Raw genomic sequence first — 23,240 nt, 5'->3', positions numbered from 1 at the left:
ATATATATATGTATAGAGATAGAGAGAGAGAGATTTTTCCAGAGATTTTCTGTTGTGATGAAAGATTTCAGTTTAGATCACTGATAATCACTCGGTGTGAACTCAACTTATCTTTATGACCATCGCAAAGTGAAGTTTAGCCAGAATGTCGGCATCAGAATTTCAAACTCACTTTGCTTCCTGTCACCTTATTGCAGGACATGAGAGCAGCTTTATTGGGATTTAGGGAGTTTATGAGTACAATGAGAACAGAAGAGATTTAAGTAAATGAATAGCTGCCAAATGTCAGGCTGCAAATGCAGTAAGATATCAACATGCCACTTTTCACTATTACTTAGATATTTTTAATTACTTTGTTTTTATACATGATATAATTGTAACTTTATATAAAAGCTTCCAAAACATAAGTGATAAACTGCTGTTGGTTCTGTAGATGATTTAATTTAGGTCTTTGGACACTATAACACTTAGACACAAGTGGAATAAGCCTTTGTATCTAGAGTTAATGTGTCAATGCCTCCCGATTAACTAGCAGAGTTAACCCATTTTTAGCACTGTAATCATTTCTTTTGAGCTCACTCTCAACCGCTCATCCGTTCATCTTTCAGCCCTTCATCCTTTTATCCAAACTTCCTTTATCCCCCATTCATCACTTCCAGCTTCTTCATCCTTCTCACCTTCATTCTTATCCATCCTGCCTGCCTCTGTCCAATTTCTATACCTTTTTACAGTCATCCTCCATCCCTATACTTTTGACATCCCACTCCTTTGTAGCAGTTGGGGGTCCCTGATCGGCTTGAGGAACCCTTTTCTTCACAATAACCCATGCTCTAAGTTACAATTAAGTAATTCTCTTCTCCAGCAACATCCACCTCTTCTCCCTTCAACAAATCGCTAAACTTACATCATTGGGGTTCAAAAACGGTATTAAATGTACTTTAGTAGCAACATTTCCTCTATTTGTTTGTGTTAAAATCCCATGTATGATTCATACACAGTAATGTGATGCTTACAGTTGTAGAGTGATTAACAGAGCAGATCTACAATTCAAATCTGAAGTGAACATTATGTTTGTTCACATCATTATTTTTGCAGACACTCCACCTTCTTCCCTTTCTATAAAAGCATGTGTGCTAATGATTAATTAAGAAAGAGTAAGAGTGAGTAGTTTATGTTGGGTCTGACAATATGGCTGAGATCATATGTGGCCCTCCTGGCCTTCTCAAAACAATAACTTTAGGAAGGAAACAGGACATACTTGAATATCATGCTAAAGATGATTTCAAACTTTTCATCAAAATATGATCGTCTCCTGAGCCTAAGTTGGGATGAAACAGAACAATACGGGTACAGGTTTCAGCAAATCAATAACACTCACAGAGCTCATTAATTACAGCTGCTTTGCAGAGGTGTACAGGATTTTAAAATTACCCCCGTGCTCCCAACACAGTCCCCGAACCCCAGAGAAGACATATTTATTTTCTTCTCTTTAATTCTGTATTTTCGTCCCAGCTCGCTTACTTGCAACTTTGTCAGCGAATGTGGGAGACAAAATAATTGCCTCTATATTTCCTGAATTGATTTCCTGCACAGCTCTAATACAGTGGTCAGGCTGGGCACTCAGGCATTCATGACAGCCCCCAGTATTGAAAGGCTTTTTATTTCAAGACAAAAAGAAGTACTTAGAGAAGTCAAGACTTAATTTTCTACAACTAGTTATCAAGGTCAAGTGTTAACAATGAAAACAAAAATATCCTTCAAAGCTTCAATTTTTGCACATTCTTTTGTCTGTAAAGCCACATGACTGGTTTTGAAAAATAAAATCATAGTTCACTGAGAAACAAAAAGAATATTTATCATCACTCTTTGGACTAATTTCTTAAAATAATTTCTCATTTCTCTTTATCACATACAGCTATCATATATCAATTATTTAATTTAGTGACAATGAAATAACTTCAGATATATTTTACAAGAGCAGATTAGGAGTAAATGTGCATATATAAAAATAAGTTTTACAGCTCATGTTGTTTTGTTTTTATCCAAGACCTTGAAGTTCACATAGCACTCAAATAATGGATTTTCTTAAAAAGAAGACAACAATTAAGATGAATCAATTAAACATCTGCTTATATATTATCTTCTTAATATAACCCTAACAACATATACTGTATATAAATATATATAAATCTTGAACAGCATTAACTTTAGTTTTCAGGTCAACACACTAAGCCGTTGTTCATCCATGCATTCTTTATAAGCTATTAACCTATTGATTCTGTGGTTTTCTCCACACGGTCATGACCTGCAGCTTGATGGTTCAAAAAATGGGTTTTCTTTTGCATTTTCAGCATGTGAAATTGCTGAACAGAGATAAATAACTCCCAATTAAATTCAAGTCAATTTTGAAGATAAACACACCGGTTCATAGCCAGCAGCCTGCAACCAATCCCACGGCACAAACCAAAGAACATGAGCAAAACAAAGTCCTCTTAAAGAAACTCTTAATACCGAGAAAATGTCACCTTCCCATAATAAAACACCTTATAAAAGTGGAAAGAACTACTAGATGCTGTATTGTACAAGCTGACTATGACAGTGGAGCACACTGTCATAGTCTGCAGATTTCAATACATCTGTTAACATTTTTTTTTTTTTTATTTGTGGTCATTAGAGTCTGTAATAATGGTTCCTCCAATGATGAGTGACATGTTTAGACATGTAACGCTGCAGACATTGTTTCTTGATCCTCTGATTTTATATTGGCAAACATTTGTATCTTTCTTTTCAGTAGTGCCTCTTTTTTCTGGATAAAAAAAATAAAAAATTCACACTTACTTGCCATGTCGCTCTAAATCTGCAACAATACGAGCAGAACAAATTTATTTTGGGTAAGTTGTTGCCACCTGAGTGCTTTTATCACAGTATGACACATTTTTAAAAATGTTTGGGGTTTTTTCTCTTTATAAAAACACTGTAAAAAAAAAAATCCAACAGCTCCAACAGATCACACCTGTTTTACCGCAGAAAGAGAACCATAATAATTATATGTGCACACTCCAAAGTATAGATGCAGCCAATTTTATAAAGCAGATGTTTCAACAGGCTTGACTGCAACCTCTTCTGGGAGTGCAGCAGCATAACAGCAGGTGAATGTAGGTGAGACAAATTTTTAAGTAAAACAGCGTATTGTGATTCTTTCATACACATGTTGGCCGAATGAAATATCAAATTCAATGCTGTGATCAATATGAATAAAAACTCCAAATTATATTAACATTGTGCACAGTATTAACCAAGTATAAGTGAAAAATGAGAAAACATTTTCAGATGAGCATCGAATTGGAATCTGAAACTCACTGGGGCCGATGCACAAAGCGATTTTGCAGATCTTAAATCTTAGCAAACCTGAGTTGGCACATGCCTGGAATTCATGAACCAGATGCAAAAGCAGAATGGCTCCTAAAATAGAGCTAACAAGCAAGTATTGTTGCTGCTCCGACACAGTTTGAATGCATTTAATTGAGGTTTTTCCTCTTCTGCTCAAAGCTGGTGGTAATTGTGGTGCAGGAGAAGAAAAATGGAAACCAGAGACATGGAACATTGCTTGCTTTACAGAGAACAAGTCAAGGATGTCACAAAGTTAATTCATCTTCTCACCTAATGAGATGTGGCTGCTATGTTTCAAAAATAATTTCTCCGTTCAAATAAGTTGTCTAAATTATGTCTAAAAGCTGTTTCCTTCATTAAAATACAAAATAAAATAAAAGAAACCTGCAGCTGTGGAGTATTCTAGTGGATAATTCAAATATGCATATTAGTAAACCAAACATATACAATGCAATGTGTGATTGTTCTAAAAAAATCTAATACAATTATATGATAGTAGAGGTAGAGAACTTTTGTGTAGACTAAACATGACACTTCAATAACCTGATATAGTTTTACACCATGCCTTTTATAACAAGATGGACTAGTTAATGGAGGCATCACTCTATTGTGCTACAACTTGCAACATCATATCTGACATGATGTGATGTTAAATGTTGTGGAATATCTTGCAAAATACCTTTCCATCTATGTTGAATAAATTAACATCAATAACATGACATCTCTATGATAACCTGCTTTTATTAGTTGAGGCCTGATGCAAACATAATGTGTGTATTTACAAAATGTGATGCCTGCTTTTTTTATTCCGTGTATTTGGTGCCATCTGCTTTATGAATTCAATGTAGGAAAATAAAATTGCGGCAGGATGGTTGATCACCTCAACTGACTCTTAGAACTTTATGGCTCTTAATTTCACTTTTGTTCTGTATGTTTACACTTTGACCTTCCTAGATCTTTCCCACAGGTGAGAGCTTCTGTTTAAAAGATAGAAAATGTGAAGTCATGTGCAGCAGGAACAAAAATAGGTCAGTTGAACAGACTGAGAAAGAAGGGAACAACAGTAGTAGACTACATTGTCCACTTGCAGCTGCTTTGTCTAACATAAGATTTCCTCCGATCTGTCCCATGGGGTGGCAGCACCCTTTGAACCACTTCCGCGTGACTTTCTGGCACCACACTTTCTGTGTGAATCCATCACACTGTCTATGTGAAGGGATGAAGACGTGACATGCTGGATCAGCACAGAAAGTAAGAAGTGACGAGTGGGAGTACATTAGCCCCCTGATGTCAAGTGAGACATCAATTAATGAGGAGCCTAGAAATGTGTCCATCCACACAAACAGTGCCACGGGATGCCACAGGAGGCCTGGCTCAGGGCTGCAGACGGCTGGAGGTTTTTAATTATTGAGGTCCCTGTTTTAAATGTTTAAATGAATTAGGAGCATGGAAAGAGGTGTTAGGAGGAGAGCAAGAGGTAGGAAGGGAATTACAGCAAAAAATATATTAATTATGTCTTAATTATGCCGCAGGAATATATTCAGTGTTCAAAGTGAAACTTGGCAGTCATTCCCTCATCAGTGTTATCAGTGTAAACAAAATCATTATTTAACTGTAAATGTATAGATAATCCAAATCTTTGCGTCAGTTGTAGTCTGCTCACATACACGTGTACATATACAATTATGTGTTAGTATATAACACTGTTATGATGTTGTGTATAATTGTATACTAATTACATACAATTAGTATATATACTAATGCATTATGTGTTGGTATATAACACAACTGTAGTCTATAAATAAAAATCACAGTAAATTACAATTCTAATTGTAAAAAAAAATCTATATTTACAACTTGGAATAAAATGTGTAAAACCTACCACTGTTGGCTCTAAACAGTGTTTCTTTTTTTGTTTGTTTGTTTGTTTTTTTAATTACTGATGCATACCTGTACCATATTGGTGACATGCAACCTTTTCCAGTTTGGTTTCTATCAAACTGTGCAAGGGCACACATCGTGACAGTAGCACGGCTGATATTTGTATCAGGCTCTGTCAGCAGGATGCAGAGTAAACAAATCCCCACTGATTGGCACCCGTTCCACTCTACAGACTCCAGCAAAGACAACTCGAATTGGATTCAAAAACAACACACTTAGATTTCAATTTTTCTTCACAGATGGGAGCATCACGCACATTGCTTGTGCTTTTGTCTCCAGTACCTGAAACTGGAGTATAAACAGCAATCAAATTGACACAGTCCCACAGAGGTGACACAGATGTTTGGTGATCTGGGCTTGCACCTGCCTATGAGACAAAAACAGAAAGATGGGTGGCCAAAAAAGGCAATGGGAGAGGTAGTGTGAAGGTCTTCTGTGTGGGTGGATGCCTGTGAGTTAACAGTGCACCACTGCTTCTGCTCTCTCTTGATTTTCTCCTTCTTGCCCTCTGTCATACCAAAGTCCAAAGCCCAGGAGAAATTAGTCACCCAGCACACTGTGGCAAGGATGGTGTGTGTGTGAGTCCGTGTGTGTGTAATTGTGAAAGTGTCTGGGAAGGAAGGAGAGTGCTGTGGAGATAGAAGACAGGAGGGAGGCAGAGAAAAAAGGATAGTTTTCTCAAAAACTATCCTTTTTGAAAGTATATAACTTTTCTTCCTATCTGAAAATTGATGCCGGCTTAAAAAAGGACATCAATCTAAACATCTAAAATTGTGCTGCAGAAAAAGCAAAAGCTTCCCTGTGCTGGAGAAATAAATCAGTAGAGAGAACCTCCAATAGTCCATAACAATAGATGCTCACAAAGACAGCACAGTGTTTCAGCAACCTGCATGCATTGACTGTTAAAAAGTATGCATTTATTTCTTGATTTACTCTCATGAAAAGCACCATGAAAGTTTATATTTTTCAGGCAATCCCAAATAAGCAAGAACATCTTAAAAATAGATAACTATACATATAAGCTTGTAAGTGAATATTTCCCAATCAGTGTTAAAATTGAAAAACAAATAAGTTATGTTCTGTTTTCTCACCCTTGTTTGGTTTATCTTCTGTGTCCATGTTTTTCTTTCTCTCTGCCTAGAGGCTTGGTTGTTACTTTCCTTGAGTTTATGCTTTTTTTTATTTGTATATTTGTTTTTGTTGGGGTTTTTCTAGCCCCTGAGTTGTTCCAAAATTGTTTACCTTCCAAAATAGCATGCATTGTTTTTTTGGTTTTGTTTTTTTCACCTACATTGCATTAGTCCGTTTGTTTTCTCTGTCAATGGTTCTGTTCATGGTTAACTTTTGTCCTGGTGTGCTTTTCTTTGAGTTTTGTTTGTGGTGTTCCAGTATGTTTACTAGTCTGCCTTCTCGGGAATCTGTTTTTGCCTCACTTGTGGAAAATATTAAAAATGAGAAACACCTGGTCTATATTATTAAAACAATAAGATTTTTTAAGGACAACAACATAGGATTTTTAGTAACACTGTGTCCTTATTGTTCAATATCTCTGTATGAATTTCCACAAAAACACTGACAATCATGGCTCCAAAGTTTTCTGAGTTGTTTCATTTCTTAATTACATCAATAACATAAATCTAACTATGAGTTCAAATTCATATGCTGAGCGACAGAGAAGGTGTGTTCGATTGGATGAGAAACTAACTGATTCCTGTTACCTTTTAGTGAACTTGAACATGTGAAATTAGCAGAACTAGCCTGGATTTTTGTCCCACATTCATATTCCGATGCTTTTTCTGATGCGTTTGGAAACCGGAAGTCTTTTATGAAGAGAACTGACAATTCAGGGCACGAAACACAACACACACCTCCAGCTGCTGACGTGATGAAAGGCACAAAAAGAGTGACCTAAAGCTATCCCGATGTGTAAGTTCCTGATTTGCACACCCTCCCCTCCTCACATTGCTTCCTACTCCTGCCAAGGTCACAAGTGAAAATGGAAAAAGAAGAAAAGTTGAGCAAAGCAGGCAGGCAAACCATCTTTCTGAAAATATATACTTGTGTATCATTCTTTTGATGAGCCTCCCCTTTCTCATACTCGTATCTTTTTTCTCTGAGAAGCATTTTCAGAGCAGAAAATTCCTTTAATACTTTCAGCTCAGACTACATGGGTTCTGGTCAACCAGCCTTCCACATTAAAACCTGACAGACAGAAACTGTGTATTTTATTAATACCGGTTTTTAATTAGAGTCGCATCCCTGTTGCATATTTCCTGCTTTCTTAAACAAAGAACTAATGAGAACAGCAGATAAGAGCATCATGTTGAAATCTTAAGTTAAAATTTTCTTATAAAAAATAGCGTTTACAAGCACAAAGTTGAGTTTGAAAGCAACAAAACACAGAAGAGAGAAAAAAATACATATTGCCAAGACCCCTTAGGCACCACATTGGCTAGAAACAGAAAGAAAGCAACCAACAAAAAAAATGAGCTTCTATTGTCCCTAAGGAACCAAGGTTTAGAAATGGGGCCTCAAAAATCTCCACTTCCCCAACCTTTCTACCGTGCTGAATGTAAGGGGCTTGGGGAGTTACGTTCTTCGCTGTGGTGCAGGAGAAGGTGATGAGAATTCAGCACAATGGCTCAGTACTGAGTGTGAAAGCTGCCAAACACTGAATATCTCAAGAAAAGGGAACAGAGAGAGGAACTGAAAAGAAAGTTGATAGAGCTGCAACCCACCATCTTGAAAAACTGAATTATTCTGCTGGGGCTCCTGTTCTCCCTCAACCCTCATCATCCTCAGTTTCCATAACGCATTAAGAGTTAGGTGGAAAAATTTCCACTCAAACTCATGTGACTCCCACTCAGGATACAGAGTTTGCTCTGAACGGTCAGGACTCTCTGGACTACAAAAATGCATTTTGCTTGCGTTTGCCATCCCTGCACAGCAAGAAGTCCCATTTACTGAGTTGGCACAAAACGGACTTAAGGGTTTAAAGGTTCGCTTTTCAGTGGCAGCTCTGGGGAGATATAGCAGTATAATTGTGTTCTCTCTGAGGAATGAGCTCACCCTGCCTACATGTGCGTTGTAATCAGAGCTGCTCCTCTGTGTGTTGTTCCAGCAAGTTAGCCACTCATCACCCGAGTATTGTTCAGATCATTTAGACTGCTGATTGGATCATCTTGCACTGAAATGCTCTTTGGCTGAAATGTGCTCCGAAGTGATAAACAAGGTCCAGATTATCATAGCACTAGTGCTTTTCTCAAGAGGACCTCAGGGCAATCGCTGGTAACAACTCACTTTAATGTCCCCAAGAAGTTTTGATTTTACATTATGTGACCGGGCGACCTTTTTAGGGTGAACCCCGCCTCTCGCCCGGAACGTTAGCTGGAGATGGGCACCTCTCCCGACCCCACTAAGGGACAAGGGTGTAAAGAAAATGGATGGATGGATGGATGGATTATGTGACCGTTCTGGTTGCTACAGGAAGCAGAGACTCAGGGTTTTATTCCTACTTGCATTCCATTAATGAAGGCTTGAATTTATTTTTTACTAAATGAAACTGCTTCCTCTGCATATCATTTCTGTCTCATGTACAGAAGAAAATTAGCTTTTTTGATAGTTTTCTTGGATGTGACTGCATCCTATGAACTTTGCCAGATAATGAAAAGCAATGAATACCAGCACACTCAAAGATAGGTAATCATATTTCCTTCGTTTTTCTGAAATGCAGCTCAGTGATTAACACTTATTTGAACAGAGAAACAGAGTTTGTTATATTGACATTTGGAAAATCTAGGATGGAAATTAAAATTATTTTTCATTCAATGTATAAATCCATTAAACGTTCAAACGTATCCTGTCTTAAAAAGGAGAATTTCTCTCTCTGTGTGTCTCCACTTTAAAGCTAATCAGAGCCAGGAATGAAGTAACAAAAATATTCTTTAGTTAACGTGAACCTTTTAAAGATCATTAGAGGAATATATACGTACCACACAGACGATGGTAGATTGCTACAGTAAACCTTCCCATGGGATTCACATAGCTGAGCAGAGAAACTAACTGTAACAGTAAAGCTGTGGCAAAAAACATTAATTATGTTTATTCCCAATACAAACATGATGACAGTTTAAACTGGTTCAAACTCTGTCCACAGGGTCATTTCCAGCCCTAAAAATGATTTTGTGGGATTCCTGAGCCGCAGTTTGAGAAAGCTGAAAATTTGGTTCATCAGCCCCAGGCAGTTGATACAGATACGCTTTTCAAAAATAAATGAAAAGGGGTGAAATTTTCAGGCCACTCAAATAAGGTTCAGACAAACAACCATTTTCATAAAACGGAAAGCAGATTACTTTATTTGTTTTGTAACAATGCTGTGCATTCAGCTTATTATTGAGCAGGTAAAAACGACAAATGTCTCCATCAAAATTGGTTTTGGATTTTAATTAATTCAAAGAACAAAATCTAATTGTTGTCACCGGCAAGTACTTTCAACTCAACAGCTTTGGTGCCTGTGGCCCAACGTTTGGACAGCTCATTGGGAAGCATGAACTGCTTAGATATTCATAATAATGCAGCACTGTTAATATGGCAGAATTAGTTCTGGACAAAATCAAATAAAAACTGTGTAAAAAGACATAACTTTTCTTAAGAGGTCCATCAAAGTATTCTTCAAATTTGGCAGATTTACCTTTCAAATGATACAACTATAGTACTTTGCTGTAATTCTGAGATATTCTACCCAACAGGACTGATGTAACTCAGTCAGGGTCATACACATATTTGATCATAAATATATTTTTACTCTGCCAACAAACTGTTGATGGATCAGGACTTTGTAAAGACCATTCTTTTTTTTCCTTAAGCCATTTTGTAACTAACATGGTGGTGAGATTAGGATCCAGTTAGATCACATTTGACCCTGAACTGTTTTGAGCTGTTGTTTTAAGATTTACTTATAATATTTTCTTCTACAGTCATTGATATTGTGAAGCACAAGAGCTAATACTAACAAAACATGATACTGCCATCACTGTACTTCAATGTTGGGATTTAGTTCTCAGGCTGGAAAGTTTCTTCTGTTTAGTTCAGTATGTATTAAGAAGAACAATGGCCAAAAACTTGAATATTAGTTTCATTCGATCATAGGACATGTTTCCAAAATGCACATCCTTTCTCCCTGAGTAATCCAGCATTTCTCAGAATGTCTTCTTCCTCTTTCTCAGCCCATTCAGCATATATTTGTACAGAATATAATACTCTTAACAGTTTCAGCCTATTCCCAAGGCTGTTCTTTTGTTTTGGGTTTCATACAAAGATGTAGCACCTAAACATGTTCATCTCCTCTTCTACTGGAATATGATTGAACAGATGTTTATGAAATAAATGCTTTACAATGCCATCGTGTGGACTTTCCAAAATTGTTGAGAAACATACTAGAAACATATTAGACTTACTTCTGACTTTGAGGAAAGTAACAAATGAAAATGCTAAAAACATTCACTGCTGCATCACATCCAATTATTCCCTGAAACTGCTATTATAGAAATGGAGGCAAAGTTTATGATGCTTTTTGAAGCTTTTGAGAACATATGTTGAACTCAATGACCATTTACAAATATTTTATCTTCATTATTTTCTCATTTCTATATTGAATGTGTGGTTTTGTTTTTTATGTTTAAAGTTGTCTTTGTCTTGCATAAAATAAACTTGAACCAAGAAAAGCAAAATGAAGGCTGCACTATTCCGGCAAAGCAGTTCTAACATTAGCTGTTTAATAACAGTTATTTTGAGGGTCGGATGAACTTCGCCTGATTGCCTGTATTCAACTCATGTGGACTCAGGGGAAAACATAAGGAGCTGACCATCATCAAAAAAACAACAATCCCCCCTACCCCAAAAAAAATAAGTTTTAATGATGCAGCAGAAAATAAGAACAAGCCTCTGCACACATGCATCATTCAACCAACCACTCAGGATCTCCTGAAATGCTTCAGCTGCACACACAAACATCATCATCATCATCAGCTGCCTCTCTTCCTCTTGTGCACCAAACACCCAAACGTGCACACAGCAAAGCGGCATGAACAAAAATAAATAAGCGATGTGGTTGTGCTTTCCAGCCTAATCTTCCAGAGAAAAATTGTGCACCGCATCAGCACAGATCAGCCCTGATGAGTGATTAGGACTCTGCTGCCTACCACAAAAACCAGTTTGTTAGTTTATTGTCTCAGTGTTTAGTCTGTGTGCTGTACTTCATTTCTACAAGGCTGTTTTTGAGAATGTTCCTTTAAATGGCATCTATAAAACATGAGGGATGCTCTTTGTGTCCTCCTCCTCTTCTTGACATGACGGAGCAGCACACGAGCATCCCAGTGCTGCATTTCTTTTGTTACAGTGGTGCTCTGAATCTCCCCTTAAGCACCAGACGGATTCACCTCAGCAGTTTGAGCTGGCAAGCTGAGAGGTGGAACAAAAAGCTCTCTACACACATTAGCCTATGAACGTCACCGAGCAGCAAATCTTGAGACACTGAAATCGAGTGTAATCATGTACACATAGACAGATGGTGGATTTTTTTTATTATTGTCTGTTAAACCAAACCTGTAAAGCCGGTAGGTAATATAACAAGTCGAAAGGGATGCAAGAGACATGGTTTTATGGTTAATTTGTGACATCACTGTGTATTTTCTCCTTGATAAGACACTGAACAGTCGTGTGCGTGCCTTCTGCATAAACAGACATGCCTTGTATTGTCACGCCGCATGACATCTATAATGTGTGTTCAAGGAGGACACATTTAGAAGTACTGCAGGAAAAAGAGGAATTTTAATAGCAAAACTGCACAATACCCACGCAGACCTTTCTAAAGTGCAAAAACTAAAGTGCTGAACGGTTTGTTTCAAGCCTGAAAACACGCTACAGATTTTTTTATTAAGCCCTATTGATCTGACAGCGTGAGCAGGAAGATGGTGAAGAACACAAACTCAGCCTGGGGTGGCTTCTTAAAACTAGAAACAAGCCTCTTATTGTGATGTTCTGCACCGTTCTCCTCTTCTAGACGTCACCTGGTGGCTCATGCATATCAAGGACGCTTTCCAAGCCTCACTCAGTGCTCTGAATTCTTCGCTGTGTCGCTGCAATACCTGCTTGCAGGTAGCTTTTAAAAGACAAGTGGAATTGCGAGGCAATCTGTCTCACCTCTTTATATCGATTCACCGACACAGCTGCAGTGTGTTTTGTCACATGCAAATAGCACAAAAGCTCAAAATGTTTGCTTCACCTGCTGTTGGAGACCACACATGACAAAGTGAGTGCACTATTGTGGTGTCATGGTGGCAAAACTTTTTGGGGTTTTTTTTGTGAGGGTTAAAAAACAAATTGCCTCTTTCTCCAACAGAGTCTGCAGAGCAAGCTTTTTCAAGTCTCCAGTGTTACTGTCAAATACAGTGGGGCTGTCACAGAGATCCCATCTCCAGTAATCCCAAGGTGGCCTTTACTCCGCCTGTCAGCAATAGCAACCAATAACCCTACACAATAAAACCCTCCAGAACAACAGTGGGCCACAGGCGGCTTCAAGGGCTACTGACGGCGATCTATAAAACAATATAATGGGTTGCCTGTCAGCGAGTGTGAAAGGGAAGATCTACGCCTCGTCTGACTCTCTGAGGGGACTTCAATTAATCACAGTAGAATTGTATCAGGCTGAAATAGGAGTATAAGGTTATTACCATCCTCGTATTCTGCAGGATGAAATGCGATGATAGCACTAATTGAGGAAAAGGAGGGGGAAAAAAAAACAGCTGACCACACAAGGCAAGGGGATGAAGGGCAGCTGAAGGAACAAGGTGAACATAGACTATAAGTGAGAAAGAAAGAGAGAATGAACCTTTCCGCCTCGGTGATGTGTAAGCACAGCCGTAAATATCTGCAATCTGTGTGCAAAGCAGCTGACGACAAACACAAGAGCCAATTTTCATTAGAGGCTCTGTTTGAGCGTTCGAAGCGTTTCAACAGGAGCAAAGCCTTGTGCTTCTGCGAAAGTCACAGAGCAAGAGCTTGTAGGTGAAGCTGTTTCACTCTTATGGTGGATTTCACAGGAAGCACACTGGCCCCTGCTGTGGATTCAGATCTGTATTTGATCTGCCTGTAGAGCTTTCCAGTGGGGAGCCATGTTCAGGTGACCTTTCCACTGATACACAAGATGAAAACACAGATTATTTAACGCCATCCAGTTTTGAGATGTAGGGCTCCGGGTAAAAAAATAAAAAACACAGAGTCAAGACCATCCATTTTGGTCAACCAAAAGTGAAAGTATGGCTTAATATGCTGGAGTTGCATCTTCTGTTTAAAGGTTATTTAAATCAAAAATGAAGTAAATAAAATAAATCCTTGCATAAATCATAACAAATTTAATTCCCTAAAGGAATCTTTTTAGTTGCACTAGTGAGATATTTTCTGTTTGGGAGCGTTTTGCAGTTTTCTCCTTGCTTTGACCTGGAGGTTATAATTATTAAATGTTTTAGTTTATTTTTAAGCTTTTTTCCAAAATCCAAAATCCTGTTAATCCATAATAACCTGTTTGATAGAGGTAGCTGACTGAATCCTCATTTGTGCAGCAAATCATGTGTTCCTAACCTTTATTTGATTTTTATTGAACTCAATAAAGAGCATCACAGTACATGCTCTTGATTGATGAGTTATAGACTGAAACTGGCAGATTTTACTTTGAATGCCTTTAATGACTGGGGGGAAAAAATCTGATTTCTCAGGATTTGCCCTTTGACTGTTGGTCCTTAAATTGTATTACCTGGTTTTATTTTAAAAGAGGTTTTTTTTGTTTTAGAATTTTGCACTTATATTCATTTTTCTTCTTTTCATGCATTTTATTTTTTGCAGTTTTAAAAGCTATTTTTTATGCACTTCAAAGATTTAATTTTGAAAAGCACATTAATTCATTCAAACTTTTATTTTTCATAATGTCACATTTAGTCATTCAATATTCTTGTCTAAAAAATCCAGATGAAACGGGGATGATTATGAGTCACCATCCTCATCCTAAAGAGAAGGATTATGTCCAGTGGACTAAACTTTAAATCTTCATAAAAACTCTTTGGACTTCTAATTTTCCTTACTTGATTTCTGTCACCAACCCACTCACAGAATGTTTAGGTCAGAAATGTCAGATATTCCATCATCTTACGTGATTTTCCTTGAATTTTGCTGCTGCTTCACACATCTCTGTTGATGTCTCATGAATTAACATTTCAAACTTACATGATCGTATCTGATCAGGCATGGATTTAATAAAAACAGCACGACTTAACCTGACATCCTATGCTTGTAACTAAAAAGCCTGTGCAGCTAATAGGCAAAAAAAAAAAGATCCACCAATTTCTGAACCAGTTCAAAGAGGGAGAGAGAAAAAAAACTGGTCCTGGTTCTCTTTAATTTGAAGAAGTCAATAAAAAATGTATGCTTGGGCATAGATTTGATTTTTTAGTCTACATGCTGACAATAGAAAGTTGAAAATATGCCAACCTGCAGCAACCAGCACAGGACTTAAAATTGTCCATTTCCAAATTGGTGTCATCAGTGATACCCAGTAAGCGTTTGGAAAATGTTCGACGGTTAATCTCCTTGTTAGAATTTTTTTTTTTTTTTTAATCATCTTGTTGAATCTTTCAGCAACATCTCAGATATACAAATAAATAAACAGCAGAGAGGTTAAAAACTGCAAAGCCGACCTACCTGCTTTTGTGCTCTCAGTTAATCCCCGATAACCGTCCTTTTTTATTTATTCTCCATTGCAAACCGCAAACACCACAAACATGATCTTAATGGAATTACCATATCCTCCTCGATAAGAGACGCCCTGAACAGCACCGAACCTGAAACACGCGGTGGGCTGACACCAGAGCTCTCCAGACGCGCAATCCAAGAGTCAGAGGACTCTAAACTGAGCGCTGCTGGTTACTCGCAAGCAGCGGATTTGAAAGTCTATAAAAGTTGCGCGTCCTCCTGGTCTGACTCACAACTTCCCATCCGCCAGAGAGCCGCTGCAGCTGGACTCAGAGCCGGACAGTCGGGGATAGTTTCACGATTGAGGCAGAGGGAGCTTTTTTTATTATTATTATTTTCTTTTAACAATCCTCCTTCAATAAAGTGAGTTCGGTTTGGCTTGGGCAACAGCTTCGTGCAGTTAAAGAGAAATGAATCTGAGCAGTTAAAGGAATGTCAGCGCAGCCGGATTCAATGCCGAGTGTTTCTGCGCTGGTGGTGTTTTAGCGCCATCCAGCGGTCATCCAGAATTTTTGTGGATTCTAAGTAATCTGGATGCTTCTTTACATGCAGAGAAACATAAAGTAACAGAAATATATTTTTGTAGTACCCCTACTTTTATTCCATTGTTAATTCCCATCCATCAGATTTATGTAAAAACAAAGTAAAGATCACTATTGATACAATATAATTTTAGAGAAAGGGTTTTGAGATATCTTAGTGAGGGGGGGGGGGAGAAAAAGTTGGGAATTGCATGACATCATTTGGGAGGGGATGAATGAGTTTATCTTGCCTTTGGACAAAAATGCATTTATTTTGTTGTATTTTATCCAGAAAGACAATTTTCTTTCTGTAATTCTGGCACTGAATCACTTCAGGAAGATAAATATAATTGAAATAATAAATAAATGAAATAAAAAGGTATAAATTGTCAACGATGGTAAAATATTGACATTACATTATCCTTTGTCATTTAACTCAGTTTTGCACAAAATATTTTTAACATCTACCAAATGACTGCCAAATGTTTTGTGCTAAAGGACCTTTGCAAACCGACTGTTCAGCTGTTTCTTATAATAAAAACTAAATCATGAAATAGGCGATTGGGCAATTCTCTGAATGTTTTTATCAGGCCTCAGTCTACAGTATGTTCAGTAGTTAATCTGAGTAACTGGTGAGAAACAAAAATAAACAGAGACAAGATACCAGATGATCTCAAGCAAAACCGATTGATAAAGTAGTTTTATTTAGCACTCATAATTGTTTTGTTTTTAGTTTGAGGTTAAAAATGTTAGCTGAATATCTTGGTGGAGGAAATTGAGTTCCAATATGCAAAGGTAATGTTGATTTAAAAAAAAAACAGTTTTAGGTTCAAATTTGTACATATTATTTTTCTGCAAATCTTTTACAAAAGCTCAACCGAAGATGCTAATCCCAGTTTTACTTGTTCCAGTGTGTTTTCTTTTTATCTCACAAAGTTTGAAGCTGTCTCTTAGATTTTCCCCTCTCAGATTGAAATGATGATGTATTCTAGACCTCTTGTTTCTAACTGCTAAACTGTAAATATGCCCTCTTCCTGGTATCCTCTCAGACCTTTGATCTTAGTCTTCCTCCTTCATTCACTTTCTCTCTCAAGTCATTATTATCTCAGAAGATTCCTCCTCTGACCACTTTTCCACTTCAAAAGCTCTTCAGATCGATTTGATAAGGTAAAATCAACCTCAGTGTGTCATATGTGGAAACATTTTGACTTAGTTCAAACCTTGTCTATTGTGGAACATGTAGACTTGTTAAAATGTAGCTGCTTTTTAGCACATTTCAATTTAATCAACCATTTTTTTAAGGTTTTATTGGCTCTAATGGCCTTTATTTGATAGTTAATTGACATTGATAATGAGAGAAGGGGAATGAAGACATGCGGCAAAGGTTGTCAGGCCAGGAATCGAACCTGCGACAACCACGTTGAGGACTGAGGCCTCCATATGTGGGTTGTGCTTAACCCCTGCACCACCACAGCACACCCAATCAGCCAGTTTTTTATGGTTATATTTTACCCATTTCTGTGCTAAGATTAAACTTAGATTGATAAACGTCAAATAATTGTTGGAGGTATTTAGTTTTTATGTTTGCCAAATTCTGTCTGCTGCAACTCTTCCATCATTCATTAATCTGTTTTGTGCCCTTTACAGATCTTTGTCCTTTCCGAAGTAGCTTAACGTATAAGAGACATGATTTATTATAAAGTTATAAATAACTTGATTTAATATGTGTATTTGCATATGATAGTCAAATCCTTGTTTTTCTACAGTGCCACTAATTGGGGTTTTACTAGTTGATACTGATTTCCGTATTTTTTTATTTTTTTATTTTTTGGAGCAAATGAAGGAACTGGAAAATGAATCCTCATGCAACCAAGCATTTTTATGGTCAAACAAAAGTTCTGATTGTTTTTTTTTTATAAAATATGAACAGCTTCTTCTGGATTTTTTCAGTTCGCTGACTTTCAGCTTCTGGTCCATCTACTTTATTAACCACAAGGTGACAACAGTGTTGAGCTTTTCAATTTTCCAGCACTTGGACTTTCATTTGAAGTTATTTGTAACTTTTAATAGTATATATAGGAAAAAGACACACTATCATTCTGATTCCACTCTCATTCAGTACTACTCTTTACTCTACAAGGCCTTCCCCCTCTTAATTGCATTATCATCTCTCCATTTCTGGAACAATCTCTTTCGTCTATCCCTTCAAAAATCTGGTAAAGGTTGGAACAATCAATAGCAACCTTTGAAAAGGCCTACAGAGATGGAAGTCAAGCATTTGGACTTCAGGTGAATTGATTTGGGACTGCCCTTAAGAATGTTATCATCATAAAACCAAAGCTCATATACATTTTCCTCACACACACAAACACACACATGCAACTGGAATCCCACACATGGAAGCCGAATCAAAGGGCAGAGCACACCAATCCCTGCTGACCGAGTACAAAAAAATGTCAGCTCATTATCATCGACTAGGCTGAGCTATAAAATTCAAAGCAGGTAAGTAGACCAGAGCCGGGCTTCACATCACCACATAACTGTCCATGAATACTGAGGCTGTTATTTTTGATTCTCTTTGCGTCATTTATATTAAACGGTTCCCAAAGTCATCAAGTTTCTTTCTTCCCCACCGAGTGTCTCTCACGCTCGCTGGGCGGTGAAGATGACCTCATTAATCTTTCGGGCATTGTGTGGTGCTGCCCCATCAGTCCCCAGACGCACCGGTTTGTGACAAGGTTCTGCTCGTTAAATCATCTGACAGGATGAGGTCAGCGGCGTGGTGAGGTGCCTCAAGCTGGCCAGGAGCAGATAAAACCAGCAGCGTGAGCGCTTGTTGGAGAAACTCGACAACAAGTGTACTGTAGGTGGCAGCGGGGGTGACTCATGAGGTAATCCCTGTTAGGAAGCGTTTGGCATCAAAGCAGAATGAAAATCTCTGGTTTTGTCTCTTTGGGGTCACACCTCATGAAGAAACACTCCAGGCACCATGTGATTTGGCACCTTTAGGAGGAAATCTCACCACCTCCGTTTGTGTTGTCAGTGTAGGTGGCATCTTGCATAACACTCATCACACCACGCTTGTCATACTGTGATTACTCTCATTTCACGCATGCAACATGACTTGTTGTATGGGGTTTCTGCAGCTCTGCATCGATTGCGGCGGTCCGCAGCTTAGTTTAAAATAACAGCAACCTGCGGGGAGAAGGCCGAGCACTTCGCCTGAACCCTCTCTTTGCTCTCTGCAGAAGTGGGTTTGAAGACAGCAAGACGTCTACCAGAAAATTGCAAGGGGAAAAATAACCGACATTATGGCCTCGGGAAAGGAGCTCTCCATCAATAATGCAGAGGATGCAGCAGTTAATGCCCCCTTTAATTCAACAGGTCTGCAGACACCGGTACAGTTATTCTTCCTGAGCCGCGGACGCTCGATGAGAGGCCCCTACATCAGGCTTTATGGCTTTGTGTGTGGCTGCACTGCCAGGTCGCTCTCTCGACCTCAAGCCTAACTGAACGGCCATTAACAGGTTTTCATCAGGGGCCCCCGATAATGGAGTTTCCGACTTCAGCAACACTCTGAGTCGAGCCAAAGGAGGCTCCATCCATAAAGAAAGAAATAATGCCCACATAAACTCAGAATATATGAGCTCAATTTAGAGAGAACATTGAGAGTACATCTTAAAAAACACACACACACACATCTTTACAGCAAGCAATATTACACTGCAAAACAACCACAGACAACTTAGGTAGATTTGGAAAAGTACAGTTTAGAAATAAAGCGCCGGCTTAGGTTTAACGATAAATGTCTGACGATAACACGAAAGGAGAGTCAACATTAAAAGGCTGTCTGTTCATTTATCAGATAGCTTTTAATGCCCTATACGATGTGGTGGAAAAGTATTTCTCCCTTAAAGATGTAATCTGTTTTAGCTTAAATCGTTTACACCATTAAACAAACGTTATTGTCAGATACATAAACGCAAAATGCAGCTTTTAAATGATGATCTAAGTTATTAGAACAAGGTAATCCAAACCAATCTGGTAATCAACACCCTTGTTAAGTTATTAATTACTTTCTTTAACCATTGTCATTTTTATTATTGCTTAAGCTACACTATGTCTGTCATGATTGCTGGAGGATATAGTGGATCCATATGCAGGGAGACTGAAGTGTCAAGTGAATTTGAAGATTTAATGAAACTTATAAAAACCACAGCCGGCCAGGCCAAAACAAAAACCATAATCCACACAGGACAAAACACAGCAAGGAGATACAGGGAGTACACATGGTTAAATGGGGAAATAATGGGAGGAACCAGCAAGAAGTAACTGAGAATGAGGTGCTTAAGTACTGGGAGATTGAATGCTGAACAAAAGACCTGGGCTGATGAGCTAATGGGTTGTAGGTGTGAAGGGGAGAGAGCAGAAGGCAGGCTGGAGAGACAGAGAGAGAAAGAAGAAGTGACACAAGGGGCGAGGGAGAGCTCACTGAGGACTAGGACATGAATTTAACAAAATAAGTAGACATAAGAAACATAATACAAACTAGAGTAAACACAAGAAATAAACATAACTACAATCACTAAGAAGGCACTCAAGTAAATAGAAACAAGGCAGAACTAAAAGAGACAAAACACAAAAACAACAAAACAGGCTCAAACAACCCAAGACCTTTACAAAGTTATGCCTGTGGTCTGCAGCCTGGACAACCTTCCAGTTCAGCACAGGGCAGCACATACACCATCACCATATGTTTTATGCTGGCAGAGATATAGTACCATCAGTCAAAATCGGTCCTGATCACTGATGAGAAATTAGTAGGTATTAAATTTGTAAAGTTGAAAGACATTCTCAAACTTTCACTATTTCAAATATTTGTCCTGGTGTGTATCTCTGGCCCTCCTGTGGGCTGAAGAAAATCCCAAACTCAATAACACTAGCACATCAGTCATTTTTCAAAATTCATTAAAGCTATGTGATATGCTCCCACTCCACTCTCACACATTTGGGAATTGTGTATTAAAAATAATCAACTTTGTTAAATGAAGGTAAAACATAACAGAAACAGTACATGCAGAACTGTGAGCAACATCTAGTTTGATTGAAAACACAAGCCGGGGAAATTGATCTGTCACACAATGATACATGAACCCGAGATGACTCTGACTTTTAACTTGTCTCCACAGGTTATCAAATATCTCTTCTCAGCAGAGGTTTCCCAAACTGGGTCGACCGTGTGCAGTGCAGGCACCTTTTACAGAAACAAAGACAGAAAAGCTAAACGACTCACAGAAACATCTCAGTGTTTCTCACAGCAGAGCAGTGTGCCTCAGCACCTGCTGTCAGAGAAGCAGAGGGTCATTCATCAGGAAAGAGATTAAATCTTTATCCACTGCTTCTCTGTGTTGGGAGTACTTTATCTTGAGGAGAGGGAATAAAATCAAAGAGGAAAAGAAATCATGCTTTGAGGCAAAGGAAATCTTTCAGCTTTCTTTTTATCACTCGCCAGCATGTGGTGTTGTAGACCGCCTGCAATACAACAGCTGCTGTAAAAAAAAGAGTCATGAAAATGTGCTAAAGAGAAAAGATGTGGAAGCCTAAGAACATGTTCAACTGTCTGAGTCACTTATTAAATACAGGATTTACATAATCTCAAGTGTTAAATATGCCAACAAACATACATACAGAATATATATTTGCATTTTCTACTTAAAATGAGTTTTTATTGGTGGCTGTTTGGCTCCATCTACTGGTAAACTTACAGAAGTGCGTCTTATTTATTTATGGCAGTAATTCTTTTGCATAATCTGTGATAAATAAATAAATAAATAAATAAATAAATAAATAAATAAATAAATAAATAAATAAATAAATAAATAAATAAATAAATAAATAAATAACAGTTAAATAGATGGCTCTTATTAAAGTTCACGTTATAAACTTTGACATAAAAATAGCTCAACAACATCTTTAAAAGCCATTACTAGAAATTTAAGAAGAATTCAAACAAAACACTCACCATGTGATTTATGGTGATATAGCTGATTTGTTATAACATTCTAAATTACATTTGTGACTCAGCATTTTATGTGGATCAGTTTATTTGACGATGAAGAGAAATAACAGTCCTGTCAATACGACTGGCCGTGTGTGACTCATAGTCGTAGTTTTCCTTTAAAAGGAAACACGACTGCCACTTGATCCGACTACGGCTGGCTTTTAATGAAACAAATTGAAAAATAAATATCAGAATGTGACAATCAACTCATAATCTCTGGCAGAATCAAACTTATGAGAGCTTCATTGTAAAATTCTTTGTATTTTATTGGAATGCTATTTTATAAACCTACACAAACTGTTGCCTAACCATAAAGTGAAAGGAAAATGCTACAAATTTTTTAAAAAGAAAAAAATAATGGTGTTCAGTTCCCCAACTCAGTACAAACATGTTTCACTGAAATTACAACTGCAAGTCTTGTTTAAAGCAGCTCGGCACATCAAGAGAATGAAATATTTGCTTATTACTTTTGCAAAACATCTTTCAGTTGTAGCTCTTACTGTAGGCTTAGTGATGAAGATGAGCCACATCAAAAACCTGGAGTCTTCTACATGTCTGCTAAACTCACTACATTGTTTCTGGAAGCAGAATTAATGCCTTCCTTCTAATGTTTTCTCATGATGATAAGGCAGAAAATGCCAATAAAACACAATTACGTCTGTGGTTGCAATGTGACAAACGTTCAACAGGACTGCATACTTTTGCAGGCGACTGAGTGCCCATAGAAGGAAGTTCTTGTTAAAGCACATTGTGCTGTAGGGGCTTTTCAATTTGTCTGCTGTCCTTCAGCCATCATAGATGCTCGGTTCTCAAATGAAAATAAAAAACAACAAAATAAATTATCTAACTCAACAGCAAGCTCTTCATGAAGGCTCCACTCATGCAGAAACAAACAAGCACTTCTCATTGTGCTTCCTTTGCTCAGCCAAACACTGAAGTAATTGAGTGTGATGTGAGCAATGAAACAAACGCCTTCTTTTTCCACTTAATGCCTACTGGGTTGATTGTAATTTGGAAGTTCTTTATTGTAATTTGAAGAATGACTACAATTCAAGTGTCTTTATTTAAAGTTGTTGTTAAGTCCATGTACACTGGGGGGCAACATTTTACCAGAATAATGCTTCTTTGTTCTTTCCCTTTGCAAGAGGAAACCAGACAGTAATGTTCCTTCTCATTTGCTATTGTTGATCATGAATGTTTTTTGCTTAAAAAGAAATCATCAGAAGTACATCTCTGGTCACACAGAAGTGCTTAGAAAATGCTACAAAAGTTTTAAAAAGAAAAAATAATAAATAGGAAAATATTTCAATTCAAAACTTGTTACTGTTGTTGAGATAAAACTAATTTTTAAAAGATTTTTTTTTTTAAATATGCAATGTACAGGTGACATTAAATAAAGGACTAAAAAACTGCATGACGTTATTGGTGAGAAGCCTGATGATGTTCGGTCAACAGGCTGTTGACCAAACAGCCTGATGATGTTCGGTCAACAGGCTGTTGACCGAACAGCCTGATGATGTTCGATC

General features: G+C 37.8%; 1 protein-coding gene across 1 annotated transcript in view; it reads right to left on the bottom strand.

Moving 5' to 3' along the window:
• Positions 1–15,546, bottom strand: part of tafa3a (TAFA chemokine like family member 3a) — a 103,308-nt gene extending 87,762 nt beyond the window's left edge. The window contains exon 1 of the mRNA XM_008408938.2: positions 15,082–15,546. The gene's annotated coding sequence lies outside the window, so the exon portion shown is untranslated. The remainder of the gene's footprint in view (positions 1–15,081) is intronic.
• Between the last annotated feature and the right edge of the window lie 7,694 nt (positions 15,547–23,240).

The sequence above is a fragment of the Poecilia reticulata genome, linkage group LG5, assembly GCF_000633615.1.
Source record: "Poecilia reticulata strain Guanapo linkage group LG5, Guppy_female_1.0+MT, whole genome shotgun sequence".
In the NCBI taxonomy this organism is placed as follows: domain Eukaryota; kingdom Metazoa; phylum Chordata; class Actinopteri; order Cyprinodontiformes; family Poeciliidae; genus Poecilia; species Poecilia reticulata.
Note: the sequence above shows the minus strand (reverse complement) of the source record. Positions and strands in the feature narration are given on the sequence as shown.